We start from the raw sequence: 14624 nt of genomic DNA on the forward strand, positions 1-14624 counted from the left end.
GAAATGGTGCTATATTTCCAAGTCTGGATGGTTGCCATTTGGAAGGCAACTTACAGGTTATTTATATTCCAAATAAATGCTTTTCATGTCATTTTAGATGCCAGTGTTTGTGAAAAGAGTAGATGTTTGCAGATGTGGTGCCAATCAAGTGGGCTGCTTTGTCCTGGATAGTGTCACAATCCTTCTGTACTGTTGGAGCGGCCTTCATCCAGGAGTTTTCCATCACACTCCTGACTTGGGCCTGGAGATGGTTGACAGGCTTTGGGGAATCACCAGGTGAGTTACTCGCTGCAGTATTCCCAGCCTCTAATCTGCTCTTGTAGCCACAATATTTATCGCAAATATTTTATTATCTGGCATCTACGGGACTAGGAGTGTGGCAGTTGATCAATTGTTCCAGATGATCAAGAGATTTAAATAATCAATCAATATAAAAACACACACTAAGTAATAGAAACATAATGCAGAAGGTATATGCATCACACGATCACATTCTTTATTTACTGAATAAATCACTTAAATAAACAATGCAACTTTTCATTGAATAAAACTTAATAGCAATGAGCCTTCTCTTTCACACCCTCAACTGACGACTTAGACATCCAAGTAGAGCATGGTATTGAAGGAGAAATTGACTTAAAGTTGAATCAACTGCTGATATTTCATGTGGCCATTTGATCGAACAATATGTATATTTACACAATTGGACAGAATAAGTACAATAAACTTCATGGTATTTGAGATACATAATTTTTGCCAATTTATCAAGAGTGCCAGTTCATAAGGTGTTTAAAATGAAGTTTGCTGTACTGTACATGGCTAGTCTAGTGCTGAAAATGTGTTGCTGGAAAAGCGCAGCAGGTCAGGCAGCATCCAAGGAACAGGAGAATCGACGTTTCGGGAATCAGCCCTTCTTCAGGAATCTGGCTAGTCTAGTCTTTGGTCAACAGTAGCACCCATGATGTTAATAGTAGTAGATTCAGTGGTGGTAATGTCATTGAATGTCAAAGGGCCCAGGTTAGACTGTTGTTGTAGCTGGTAATTTCCTGGCAAATTATACTTGCCATTTTTTAGCCCAAGTTCCTGTGACTTTTTTTCTGCACACAAGAGTGTTCAGGATGTTAATCTTTAAGTCCTAGAGAGTCCAGTCCAATCCTGAAGTGAGTTATAGGAAGAGAAACAATTCGCACACTCTTTAAAAGGTTCAGCAGCCCATTGGGTTCACATTGTTCAAAGGAACATTGTATTAAAATGTTTTAAATCAAAGAGTATGGTACTGGAAAAGCACGGCCAGTCAGGCAGCATCCGAGGAGCAGGAGAGTCGATGCTTCAGGCATAAGCCCTTCATCGCATAAGCCCATCATCAGGAAAGGGTCACGTTATGCCCGAAACATTGATTCTCCTGCTCCTTGGTTGCTGCCTGACCAGCTGTGCTTTTCCAGCGCCACACTCTTCGACTCTGATCTCCAGCATCTGCCGTCCTCACGTTCTCCTCCTTAAAATGTTTTAATCCCAGCAAAAAAACTCACAATATTTCATTTGATCTAATCACGGTGTTTAAAAATGACGAAGAGAGCTGATTAGGCTAAAAGATAAACAGACCATTTCCTCTCAGGTAAGGGCCCAGCACAAGAGGGAATGATATTGAAGCTGGAGCTTGGCTATTCAGGATGGCAATCACCGAGTACCTTTCCGCACAAAGGTGGTGGAAACCTGGACACCTCTCCCTTGGATATGCAAAAGCTTTCAAAACTAAGATCACAGATCTGTCCCGACCAAAGGTGTCAATCAGCCACAATCTATTCAAATGTAAAAAGGAATAGAGGGTCTGATGGACTCTTACAATTCAAACTTTCCAGCTGGTGCTTGAAACATTTATGTAACATTTAGGGGCCCAATAGTGGAAATCATATAGAAGACTGGAATCAGTGGCACTATGGGTCAGCTGATACCAGGAAGGTTGGTGTCTGAGACTATCCAGAGCTCCAGATCAGTAATCATTCTCAAACAATTGTTGGCTTTCAGTTGGTATTTTAGGCTCCTGAGGTGCAGTGATAGTGTCCCTCCATTTGTGTCAGGAGCCCCAGGTTCAAGTCCCACCTGAACAGTTTGATTAAAAATATCTACACAAGACTAGCTGTTGGGAAATTCTGGGAACATGCGAATAGTAAGAGTTTGTTCAGCCCGTTGAACCTGCTCAGTTAGACAATGACTAATCTGTATTGAAACTCCAATAACCCAGTTTAGTTCTGTTAATACTAACAATCAAACAAAATCTGTAAAGTCAATTTTCAGATTTTCAGTTGATCTAACCTAAGAGTTAAGATCTCCATACTTAAGGAAAGGATCTACTCTCATTGCAAGTGGCACAACAATTGGTCCTTGGGTTGAAAGGTTTATCATCAACTCAGAGAAAGCGAGGACTGCAGATGCTGGAGATCAGAGTCGAAGAGTGTGGTGCTGGAAAAGCACAGCCGGTCAGGCAGCATCTGAGGAGCAGGAAAATCAACAGTTTGGGCATAAGCCCTTCATCAGAAATGGGTTATCCTATGGTGAGAGGCTGAGTAAATTGGGTTTCTCTGGCATTTAGAAGAATCAGAGATGATCTCATTGTGAGCGGCACAGTGGTTCGCACTGTTGCCCCACAGCGCCAGAGACCCGGGTTCAATTCCCGCCTCAGGCGACTGACTGTGTGGAGTTTGCACATTCTCCCTGTTCTGCGTGGGTTTCCTCCGGGTGCTCCGGTTTCCTCCCACAGTCCAAAGATATGCAGGTTAGGTGAATTGGCCATGCTAAATTGCACCGTAGGGTTATGAGTGGGTTGCGGGTTGGTGTGGACTTGTTGGGCCAAAGGGCCTGTTTCCATACTATAAGTAATCTAATGATTGGGGCATACAGGATTCTGAAGGGGGTTGGTAGGATAAGGAGTGAGAGATTGTATCTATTGTTCAGAGGATTCTAAGGCACAGTCTCAGACTAAGGGAATGATCCTTTAAGAGTGAGATGAGGAAAAATTGCTTCCCTCAGAAGATTGCGAACCTTTAGAATTGTGTCCCTGAGGGTTTGTGAATGCCCTTTCATTGAATATATTAATGACAGTGATAGAAAGGCAATAAGGGATAAGGAGAGAAGATGGCAAAGTAGAGTTGGAGCCCAAGATAAACCATGATCGTGTATATTATATCCTTAGATATAATCGCTCTGTAATATTCTATATTGCTCTGTTAAGACTTTATGAGCATGAAGACCCAGGTATACTCAGTACTATATTTAATTCATTCCAACAATTGCGACCAACAGGGGTCCCTTCTCTTGTTCTCATCCCTTTTCTGATTTTTTTTCCACACTGCCTCTGGTGGGCAGCACTTGTTATTTGATTAATTGGATGATTGGACAAGTCAGTAGTTTATCATAACAAAAAGTAGAGTTGGTAGTGGTGGTAGAGTGATAAAGTTACTAGGTTAGTAATGCAGGGTCTAGGGTTAATGTCTTGTGGATATTGTTTCAATTTGCACTGCAGCAGATAATGAAATCTGAATTCAATAAAATTCTAGAATTTTTTTTAAAAAGCTTTAAAAATGTTTGTCATTTATATAAGTGATTTGGATGAGAATTTAGGAGGCATGGTTTGCGGACGTTACCAAAATTGGTGACTTTGTAGACAGTGAAGAAGTTACAGAGAGATCCTGATCAACTGCTGAGGAGTGGCAGATGGAGTTTAATTTGGATAAATGCAAGGTATTGTATATTGATAAAACAAACAAGGGAAGGATTTATACAATTAGAAGTAGGGCCCTGGTTAGTGTTGTAGAAAGGAAAGACCTAGCAGTTCAAGTACATAATACTTTGAAATTTGTGGCACAGCCAGATAGAGTGGTTAAGAAGGCATTTAGCATGTGTGTCTTCGTTGCTCACACCTTCGAGTAGAGGAGTTGGGATGTCATGTTGAGGTTGTGAGGAGGTTGATGAGGCCTCTTCTGGCATACTGAGACGAGGCTTGGGGATGGACGGGACAGGCAGCTTAATGTTCCAGGATACAAATGCTATAGGAAGGATGGAAAAGACGGGCAAGAGAGGAAGGGGAGTAATGCTTTTGATAAAGGATAGTATTACTGCTGTACTTAGGGAGGATATTCCTTGGAATAAATCTAGGGAAATTATTTAGGTGGAACTGAGTAATAAGAAAGGAATGATCAACTTATTGGGATTGTATTATAGACCCCCTAATAGTCAGCAGGAAATTGAGAAACAAATTTGTCAGGCGATCTCAGTTACCTGTAAGAATAATAGGATGTTTATGGTAGGGGATTTTAACTTTACAAACATAGACTGGGACTGCCATAGTGTTAAGGATTTAGATGGAGAGGAATTTGTTAAGTGTGTACAAGACAATTTTCTGATTCAGTATGTGGATTCAGAAGGTGCAAAACTTGACCTACTCTTGGGAAATAAGGCAGGGCAGGTGACTGAGGTGTCAGTAGGGGACCTCTTTGGGACCAGTGACCATAATTCTATTAGTTTTAAAATAGTGATGGAAAAGGATATACCAGATCTAAAAGTTAAAGTTCTATATTGGAAGATGGCCAATTTTGATGGTATTAGGCAAGAACTTTCAAAAGCTGATAGGGGGCAGATGTTTGCAAGTAAAGGGGTGGCTGGAAAATGGGAAGCCTTCAGAAATGAGATAATGAGAGTCCAGAGAATGTATATTCCTGTCAGGGTGAAAGGCAAGGCTGTTAGGTGTGGGGAATGCTGGGTGACTAGAGAAATTGAGGTTTTGGCTAAGAAAAAGGAGGAAGTATATGTCAGGTATAGACAACAGAGATCGAGTGAATACTTAGAAGAGTGGACCCAAAACAGATCCTTGCGGTACAGCACTAGTAACTGAACTCCAGGATGAATACTTCCCATCAACCACCACCCTCTATTCTTTCAATTAGCCAATTTCTAATCCAAACCATTAAACCACCCACAATTCCACGCCTCCATATTTTCTGCAATAGCCTACTATGGGGAACCTTTTCAAAGGCCTTACTGAAATCCAAATAACCCACATCAATGGCTTTACCCTCATCCACCTGATTGGTCACCTTTCAAAGAATGTAATCAGGTTTGAGATGCATGACCTACCCTTCACAAAACTATGTTGACTATCCCTAATCAACTTATTCCTTCAGATGATTATAAATCCTATTGCTTATAACTTTTCCAACACTTTACCCGCAACCAAAGTAGGGCTCACTGGTCTATACTTACCAGGGTTGTCTCTCCTCCCCTTCTTGAACAAGGGGACAACATTTGCTGTCCTCCAATCTTCTGTCACTATTCCTGTAGGCAATGACATCAATAAAGATCAAAACCAAAGGCTTGGCAATCTCCTCCCTGGCTTCCCAGAGAATCCTAGGATAAATCCCATCTGGCCCAGGGGACTTAACACTTTCCAGAATTGCTAACACATCCTCCTTGTGAACCTCAATCCCATCTAGTCTAGTAACCTGTATCTCAGTATTCTCCTCGACCACATTGTCTTTTTCCAGTTGAATACCACCAAAAAATATTCATTTAGTGCTTTTCCTATCTCCTTGGACTCGACACACAACTTTCCAACACTGACCCTAATTTGCTCTGATCTTTCTCTAATCATTCTTTTATTCCTAATATACCTATAGAAAGTTTTAGGGGTTTCCTTGCTCCTATCTGCCAATGACTTCTCATGTTCCCCTCCTGGCCCTTCTTAGTTCCCTTTAGGTCTTTTCTGGCTAACTTCTGACTCTCAAGCACTCTAACTTAGCCTTCATGTCTCATCCCAACATAAGCCTTCTTCTTCTTCTTCTTGAAGAGAGATTCAACTTCTCTAGTAAACCACAGTTCCCTTGCTTGACCACTTCCTCCCTGCCTGACAGGTACATAATGCAAGGACACACAGTAACTGTTCCTTGAATAAGCTCCACATTTCAATTGCGCCCGTTCCTTGCAGTTTCCTTCCCCATCCTATGCATCCTAAATCTTGCCTAATCGCATCACAATTGACTTTCCCATAGTTATAACTCTTGCCCTGCAGTATATACCTCTCCGTTTCCATCACTAAAGTAAACATAACCAAACTGTGGTCACTATCACCAAAGTGCTCACCTATCTCCAAACCTAACACCTGGCCGGGTTCATTACCAATCACAAATCCAATGTAGCCTTACCCCTTGTTGGCCTGTCTACATACTGTAGCAGGAAACCATCCTGCACACACTGGACAAAATAGATGCTCTAACTATAATATTTCCAGTCAATATTTGGAAAGTTAAGTGCCCCCATAACAGCTAAGCTGTTACTCTCGCTCCTATCAAGAATCATCTTTGCTATCCTTTCCTCTACACCTCTGGAACTATTTGGAGGCCTATGGAAAACTCCCAACAGGGTGACCTCTTCTTTCCTATTTCTAGCCTCAGCCCATACTACCTCAGTAGACAAGTTCTCAAAACGTCCTTGCTGCCCCCATAATACTGTCCTTGACTAACAATGCCACACGTCTCTCTTTTACCATTTTTTTCTGTTCTTACTGAAACATCTAAATCCCAGAACCTGCAGCAACCATTCCTTTCCCTGCTCTATCAATGTCTCCAAAAAAGGCCACAACATCAAAGTCCCAGATCCCAGATGCTGCAGGTTCACCCATCTTATTCCAGATGCTCCTGACATTGAAGTAGACACACTTCAAACCACCTTCCTGTTTGCTAGTGCAGTCTTGCAACCTTATTTCTGACCTCGCCATTCTCAACCTCCTGGACATTGGAACTACAGTTTAGGTTCCCAACCCTCTGGTGAATTAGTTAAACCTTCCCAAAGAGCATGAGCAAACTTCCACCACCCCCCTCCCCAGGATATTGTTACCCCTCTGATTCAGGTGTAGAGCATCCTGTTTGTACAGGTCCCACCTACCCCACAATGAACACCAATTATCTCAGAGCTGTTGCTGCCTAAGTCTATATATGGATGTCAATGAATGAAGCAGGAATGGCAGGGCCTTACACTGAGACTATGTCCCTGGAAGAGGGGATCTTGAACAGACAAAGCACTGTGCTATGTCACGGTTACATGCACCAGCAGTGTTTACAATAATAACACTGTGTTACAACATGGAGGTTGAATCCTCTGTTCATTAAACCAAACACCCAGAAAAGGTCACCTCACCATTTGTTAAACGTGTGAGTGAATGATAAATCCTAATTTCCACTAATTAAAGAAAAATAGCAATTTATTTTCCGAACTCTAATAGTGAACATAAACAAAACTAGTAACAAACTGAACACTTTTTCTCAACTAATTACTATCTGACCCCCAACTCTAAAAAATGCTGCTCCAATAACAATTATTAAATATTACATTAACTTAATCACCAGTCCACACAGTCTCAAATATTACCTTCTGTCTGGTCTTCTGGTTCTGCTGTCTTTTTCCTTTTTACAGCAAGTATTTTCTAATAGAGACAAGCTTCTCATTTCTTTGAGAGCAAGTTATTAGATGAGCAGTTAGCGTTCTGGGAGTTGCTCTGAAGAATTTTCAAAATGCCCTGGCTTAATACGCCCCCCCCACCACAAAACATTGCTTCCTCTCATTGACTGATGTTGTCAATACAATAATCTCAAACTCAATTGGGTTTTCGTATCCTAGGCATAATTGAAATTAGTTGGTTAAGTTTGAACTGTTGTCAAAACAGCAACCAAAACATCCATTTAACAGCCAGTTGTAGTTATTTCAATCAATATGGTTGATCCAATAATCCTCAACTCCCTTTTCCCGCTTTTCCCCCGTAGCCCTCAATTCCCTTACCAATTAAAAACCTGCTTTGTTCATTATGAGAAAAAAAAAATTTAACATCTGAAAAAAATAGAGCCCAACTGGCACTCCAGAGCCTTTGGGGAAAAAAGCGTTAACAGCCAATTGTTACATGTATCTATTTTGGAATAGCCCATCTCTTCGCTGGTCTGTTCTGGCAGCTGAGATTGTACTTTAAACTTATTTTGAAATTCAGAAAACTCTTGCTATCGTAAAGAGAACATACACTCTTTCGACTTTGTGACAGCTGTATGAGCTTTAAATGGCCACTTGAGAAAGCCTTAGTGGGGTGAAGAGGAACTACAATCAGCTGAGGGGGGAGTGGGGTTGACATCACTGGGTCAGTCAAAGGGCTCATCTGATTCCAGCTCAGCAAGCTGGTCCTGGCAGAGTCTGGAATCTCTGTCCCTGTTCTCCAGGGCTTGGGACACAGTCAGTCCTGCAGGTCAAGTGCAACCAGTATGTACACAGGCTTGCAGGGATGTCAGTCAAAGTGCGGCGGAGAAATCCTCTTCCGACAATGAGACAAAGGGAGGGATTGAGTTTGATGGAAGTGCATAGAAAATCAGTTGTCGGTGATGCACGAGCAGGTGAGGTGGTGAGTCATTCCCAGTCAGTGAGTAGGCACTGTAGAGGGTAGAGATGGTCAGCAGTTTGGGAGATGAGTTGGATGAGAGCTATGGAATGAAATATAGAAACAAGCTAGGAGCAGGAGTTAACCATTTGTACCTTGATCTTGCTCCAGCATTTATATCATCATGGCTGATCCTTGAGCTCAAAGTGAGAGGGGAATCATTTAGGGGAGATATGCGTGGAAAGTTCTTTAAGCAGAAGGTGGTAGGTACCTGGAACACGTTGGCAGCAGAGATGATAGAGGTGGGCACAATAGCACCATTTAAGACGAATCTAGACAGATTGGGCAGGGAGCAGAGGGATGCAAACCCTTAGAAAATAGGCAGCAAGTTTAGATAGAGGATCTGGATTGGCACAGGCTTGGAGGGCCGAAGGGTCTGTTCCTGTGCTGTAATTTTCTTTATTCTTTGTCTTTGTAATACCCTAATCCTGTCCTCACCATATTCCTTGATCCCTTTACTCGTGAGTTATATCTACCTCCTTCTCCAATGTTTTGGCCTCAGCCACTTTCTGTGATAGTAAATTCCACAGGTTCCCCATTCTCTGTGTGAAGAAATTTGTCTTCATCTCATTCCTGAAAGGTTTACCCTTCATTCTTAATCTACGACTCCTGTTTCTGGACTCTCCCACCATCGGGAACAACGTTGCTGCGTTTCAATGTCTAATCCTGTTAGAATATTATAGGTTTCTATGAGATAATTTCTCATTCTTCAAAACTCCAGTAAATACAACCAGACGCGACTCATAAATCCTCATCCCAGCAATAAATTTGGAAACCCTTTGTTGCACTCGCTCTCTAGCAAGAGGATCCTTCCTCAGACAATATACAATATGCTAGGTATAACCTGACCAATGCTCTGTGCAGTTGCAGCTAGACATCCCTGTTCCTGCACTGGAATCCTCTCGCTATGAAGGCCAACATACAGTTTGTTTCTTTGACTGCCCGCTGCACCTGCAACTTACTTCCAGTGACTGGTGCACAAGGACACCCATGTCTCATTGAACGTGCCCCTCTCTTAACTTACATCCATTCAGATAATAATCTACATTCCTATTTTTGCTCCCAAAGTAGATAAATTCACATTTATCCCCATGATGCTGTATCTGTCATGAATTTGCCTAATCACACCACAACATCGCTGAATCCCCCCTCACACTCACCTTTCCACACAGCTTTGTGTCACATGCAAAATTTGTGATGTTAAATTTAGTTTGTCGTGAAGTTGAAGGCATGTACTGTACCTTTAAGGGAGACTGTATGCTGTGCTGAGCTGAAAGCTGACGAGCTAGCAGCCTTAGAGTGTACTAGAAAGTTGAAAATGTGTAAGATTTGGCTGTGAAATAGATACCCGAGTTGGTTGCCTATTTGACAACAATTTACATTTAATCAATCAGTTTACATTATGCCCCAGAATACTGAAACCGAATTGAGGCATTTTGAAAGTCAGACAGAGTAACTGCCATCAAGAAGGACTGTCATTCAAAAATACTCTCTATCAAAGGTACCTTTTCATATGAAACATCTTCACAGTAAACGAAAGAAGATGACTCAGGGAGATCTTCGGCCAAGCAAAGACAGACGCTGAAGATGACAGCCGCTGTATGGTTTTGAAATTAAGTTGATGTAATTTTAATAAGTGTTTTTTTTATTGGAACAGTATATTGTTATAGTGTTGGAGGCAGATAATAAGCAGTTAAGACAAAACAAGGCTTGGAATTGTGAATTGTTGTTGTTTAATCTTCACTTTTAAAGTTAAGGGACAAATTGATATTATTTTCTCTAAACAGTTGAATTTGGGAGTTCTCTGTCACTCATACTTTAACAGATTACGAGGCGAGGTGATCTTTTCTGGCTGTTTGGTTTAATTAGCAGAAGGGAGTGCTCATACCAATCCTTGCAGTAGCCCAGTAGTCATTGCTCGCCATCCAGAAAAAGGCCCATTTATTCCCACTCTCTGTTTCCAGTCTGCTAACCAATTTTCTACTCTTCTCAACACACTACCCCCAATCCACGTGCTTTAATTTTACACATTAATCTTTTCTGTGAGACCTTATCAAAAGCTTTTTGAAAGTCCAAATGAATTATGTCTACTGGCTCCCCTGATCAACTCTCTCAGTTACATTCTTAAAGCATTCAAGTAGGTTTGTTGAGCACAATTTCAGACTGTTTCTGATTCTACCACTGTTTTCTAAGAGTTCTGCTGTAAAGTTCTTGATAATGGACTCGAGCATCTTCCCCAGCACTCGTGTCAGACTCACTGGTCTATAAGTCCCTGTTTTCTGTCTACCTCCCTTTTGAAACAAAAGTTACATTAGCTACCTTCCAATCTGAAGGAACTGTTCCAGAGTTTAAAGAATCATGAAGCATCCACTATTTCTGAGGGTAATTCCATCAGTACACTGAGATGCAGATTATCAGGTCCTGGGGATGTATCTGCCTTCAATCCCATCAAGTTCTCCAATATTATTTCTCTACTAATACAGATTTGCTTCAGTTCCTCCCTCTCACTAAACCCTGGGTTCCCCATCATTTTTGGTTCAGGTGATTCTCCTATAATGTGCATTTATTAAACCCAATTGGTCTGCAATGTGATTTGTGAATTGCAGACCCCTTTTTTAAATAAAGTGAACTCCTGTTCACTGACACGTGATTCTCATCCCCGGCATTAGGTGTCACGGTGCACGGGGGACTGGACTCCCCGTCAGCATCATCATGTAATCAGTCGGCTCATGTGCTTTCTGGTGGAGAACTTTGTGAAAGGTATTGTGAAATGTTTGTGCTAGTGGACTTGGAAAACCATTGTGAAAATGTCTCAAAAGCCCGAGGACAAGAAAGCAATCTTTTAATTTAAAAACTTAAAGAGGTAAGAGTGAAATTTCACAGGAATTGACTAACAGTAGAAGGACAGTGTTGAGGAGCAGTTTGAAACTTGGCTTTGTTTGTATTAAGGGCTTTTTCCCTCTCTTATTTAAAAAAATATGTTTTGACGCTAAAGAATATTCACAGACTCATGTGAATCTGTTTCAGTGATTAAACACTTTGGTAATCAGCTGCAAAAAAACATACCAGTACATGATCAGTCAGCTACTCAGGGTGTAGGAAACTCTGCACATAGTGGGTGAGGGGGAGAAAGGTGAGTGGCACACTGTTCCTTTTGGTGCATGTGTGGAGGTGTCCTGGGGAGGGGGTGGGGAGGAGTAGGCTCTGCAGAAGAGTTCAGGGTTAGTTAAGATCAGAGGTTAGGGACGATGAGAGTGAGTGTGAGGTATCAACGAGACGATGGTGGCCCTTTCACTGGCAGAGTGGAGAAGGTCATTGATCTTCTTCCTACATTCCTACAGATGGCTGAGTCTGCACTGGCCTGGATGGTAACCCTGGTCCAGGTTGGTGTGGTTCCAGTAGAATGGCATCCTGTATTGCCCTGGGAGAAAAAAGGACATCCTGCATCACCCATCCCCATCAACAGCATCTTCATGTCCGTGCCCACAAAGAGAGACACCAATTTTTCATTGTCTGTCATGTCCAGGACCAACGTCAGAGACCATGCAGGGTAGCTCCAGACTTGTCAGGGTGCACAATATCTTTTTAAAGATGATGTTGCAGCATGGATGTTGGTCAATTTTGGGATATCCAGGAAGTGGTGAGTTGTTTTGGAAATGACACATGGAATGATGGTGGTAGAAAGTGTGAGAGAGGAACTGAAGGATGGGGTAGGTAATAAATGAGTTAGGTTTTGTAAAATAAGGTGATAGATATCCCCAACCATCACGGTGTGAATCCCTCCGAAAGACTTGACAAAACTGACACTTCGCGAACTGACACCCACCCTCACCCTCAATTTCTCCTTCGAATCCTCCCATTCCCTCCACCCGCTTGGGCCCCAGCTACTCCTGTCTCTTTGTTGGTTACGAGGAAGTCCACCTTCCACAGTTACACCGGCACCACTCTCCACCTTCTCCTCCGCTACATTGATGACTGTATTGATGCCACCTCATGCTCCCACGAGGAGGTTGAACAGTTCATCAACTTCACCAAAACATTCCACCCCAACCTTAAGTTCACCTGGACTATCTCAGACACCTCCCTCCCCTTCCTGGGCCTCTCCATCTCCATCAATGGTGACCAATTCAACACTGACATCTTCAACAAACCCACGACTCCCACAGCTGCCTGACTACACCTCCTCCACCCCCTAGCCTCCCTGCCTCATTCCTGATGAAGGACTTCAGCCCAAAACATCGATTTTCCTTCTCCTCGGATGCTGTCTGACCTGCCTGTGCTTTTCCAGCAACACACTCTCAACTCTGATCCCCAGCATCTGCAGACCTCACTATCTCCTACACCTCCTCCCACCCTACCTCCTGTAAAAATGCTATCACTTATTCCCAATTCCTCCACCTCCACTGCATCTGGTTCCAGGAGGAGCAGTTCCACCACAGAACACACCAGATGGCCTCCTTCTTTAAAGATCGCAGTTTCCTCCCACATGGTCGATGATGCCCTCCAGCACATCTCATCTACTTCCTGCACCTCCACCCTCAAACCCCACCCCTCCAACCACAACAAGGACAGAACCTCCACCCACCCCCACCATCCCCCCCACCCGGTCCTCATTTCCATCCCATCAACCTCTGTATACATCGCATCATCCTCCATCATTTCCGCCCCGACAAACAGACCCTATCACCAGAGATGTATTTCTCTCCCCACCCCTATCTATTTTCTGTAAAGACCATTCCCTCTGTAACTCCCTTGTCAGATTGACGCCCTCCAACAATCTACCCTCCCATCCCGGCGCCTTCCCCTTTTACCGCAGGAATTGCAAAACCACGCGCCCACACCTCTTCCCTCATCTCCATCCAAGGCCCCAAAGGAGCATTCCACATCTATCAAGGTTTCACCTGCACTTCCACACATCTCATTTATTGTATCCGTTGCTCCCGATGCGGTCTCCTCTACATTGAGGAGACAGGACGCCTGCTCGCAGAGCGCTTGAGAGAATATCTCCAAGTCACCCGCACCAACCAACCCCACTGCCTTCTGGGTGAACAATTCAACTCCCCCTCCCACTTTGCCAAGAACATGCAGGCCCTAGGCCTCCTCCATCACCATTCCCTAACCTCCCGATGCCTGGAGGAAGAACGCCTTATCTCCCGCCTCGGAACCCTTCAACCCCAGAGCATCAATATGGATTTCACCAGTTTCCTCATTTCCCTCCCCCCATCTTATCCCAGTTCCAACCTTCCAACTCAGTTCCACCCTCATGACCTGTCCCATCTTCCTTCCCACCTATCCACTCCATCCTCCTCTCCGACCTATCACCTTTATCCTCACCTCCATCTACGTATGCACTCTCAGCTACCTTACCCCCAACCCCAACCCCCTCCCATTTATCTCTCCACACCACATCCACCCCCCACCCCCACCCCACACTGGCCAACAGTTTCATTCCTGATGAAGGGCTTTTGCCCGAACCATTGATTCTCCTGCTCCTCAGATGCTGCCTGACCTGCTGTGCTTTTCCAGCACCAGACTCTAGAAAGAAATTAAGTCAGTCTTTGATCTATCAAGGCAGGCTTCATTCTGGGATCTGACTTGTTCAGTGTTACCATTGGATGGGATCAGAAAACTGGCTAGAATGTAATGCAGCCAGCAGGTACAGATGCCAATCAAGAGTAATCAGTTGAAGTTTCTGATGAATTGCACTATACAGTATTATGAAGTTGAAGGTGTGTATTGGAAAATTGAAAATATGTAACACTTGGCTGTAAACTAGACACCTGAGTTGTTTTGATCACAATTTGAATTTAACCAATCAGTTTAAATTATGCCCCAGGATACTAAAACCCGATCCAGTTTGAATTTATTGTTTTTGCCGATCTCAAACCAATGAGATGATCCGATGTTTGGAGTAAAAAAGAAGCAGACATTTTGACAGTTAGACAGAGAGAGAGACCAACTGCCATTGCTAGAGTAACTGTCAGCAAAACACTCTCTATCAAAGGTACCTTTGGCACATGAAACATCTTTGCAGTAAAGACCAAAGATGACCCAGAGAGATCTTCAGCCAGAGGGAGACAGACACCGACTGTGCTATGTGCTTTTGAAATTAAGTTAATACGAGTTTTTATGGGAATAGTATATTGTCATAGAGTGGGAG

The sequence above is a fragment of the Chiloscyllium punctatum genome, chromosome 13 (genome assembly GCF_047496795.1).
Source record: "Chiloscyllium punctatum isolate Juve2018m chromosome 13, sChiPun1.3, whole genome shotgun sequence".
Classification (NCBI taxonomy): domain Eukaryota; kingdom Metazoa; phylum Chordata; class Chondrichthyes; order Orectolobiformes; family Hemiscylliidae; genus Chiloscyllium; species Chiloscyllium punctatum.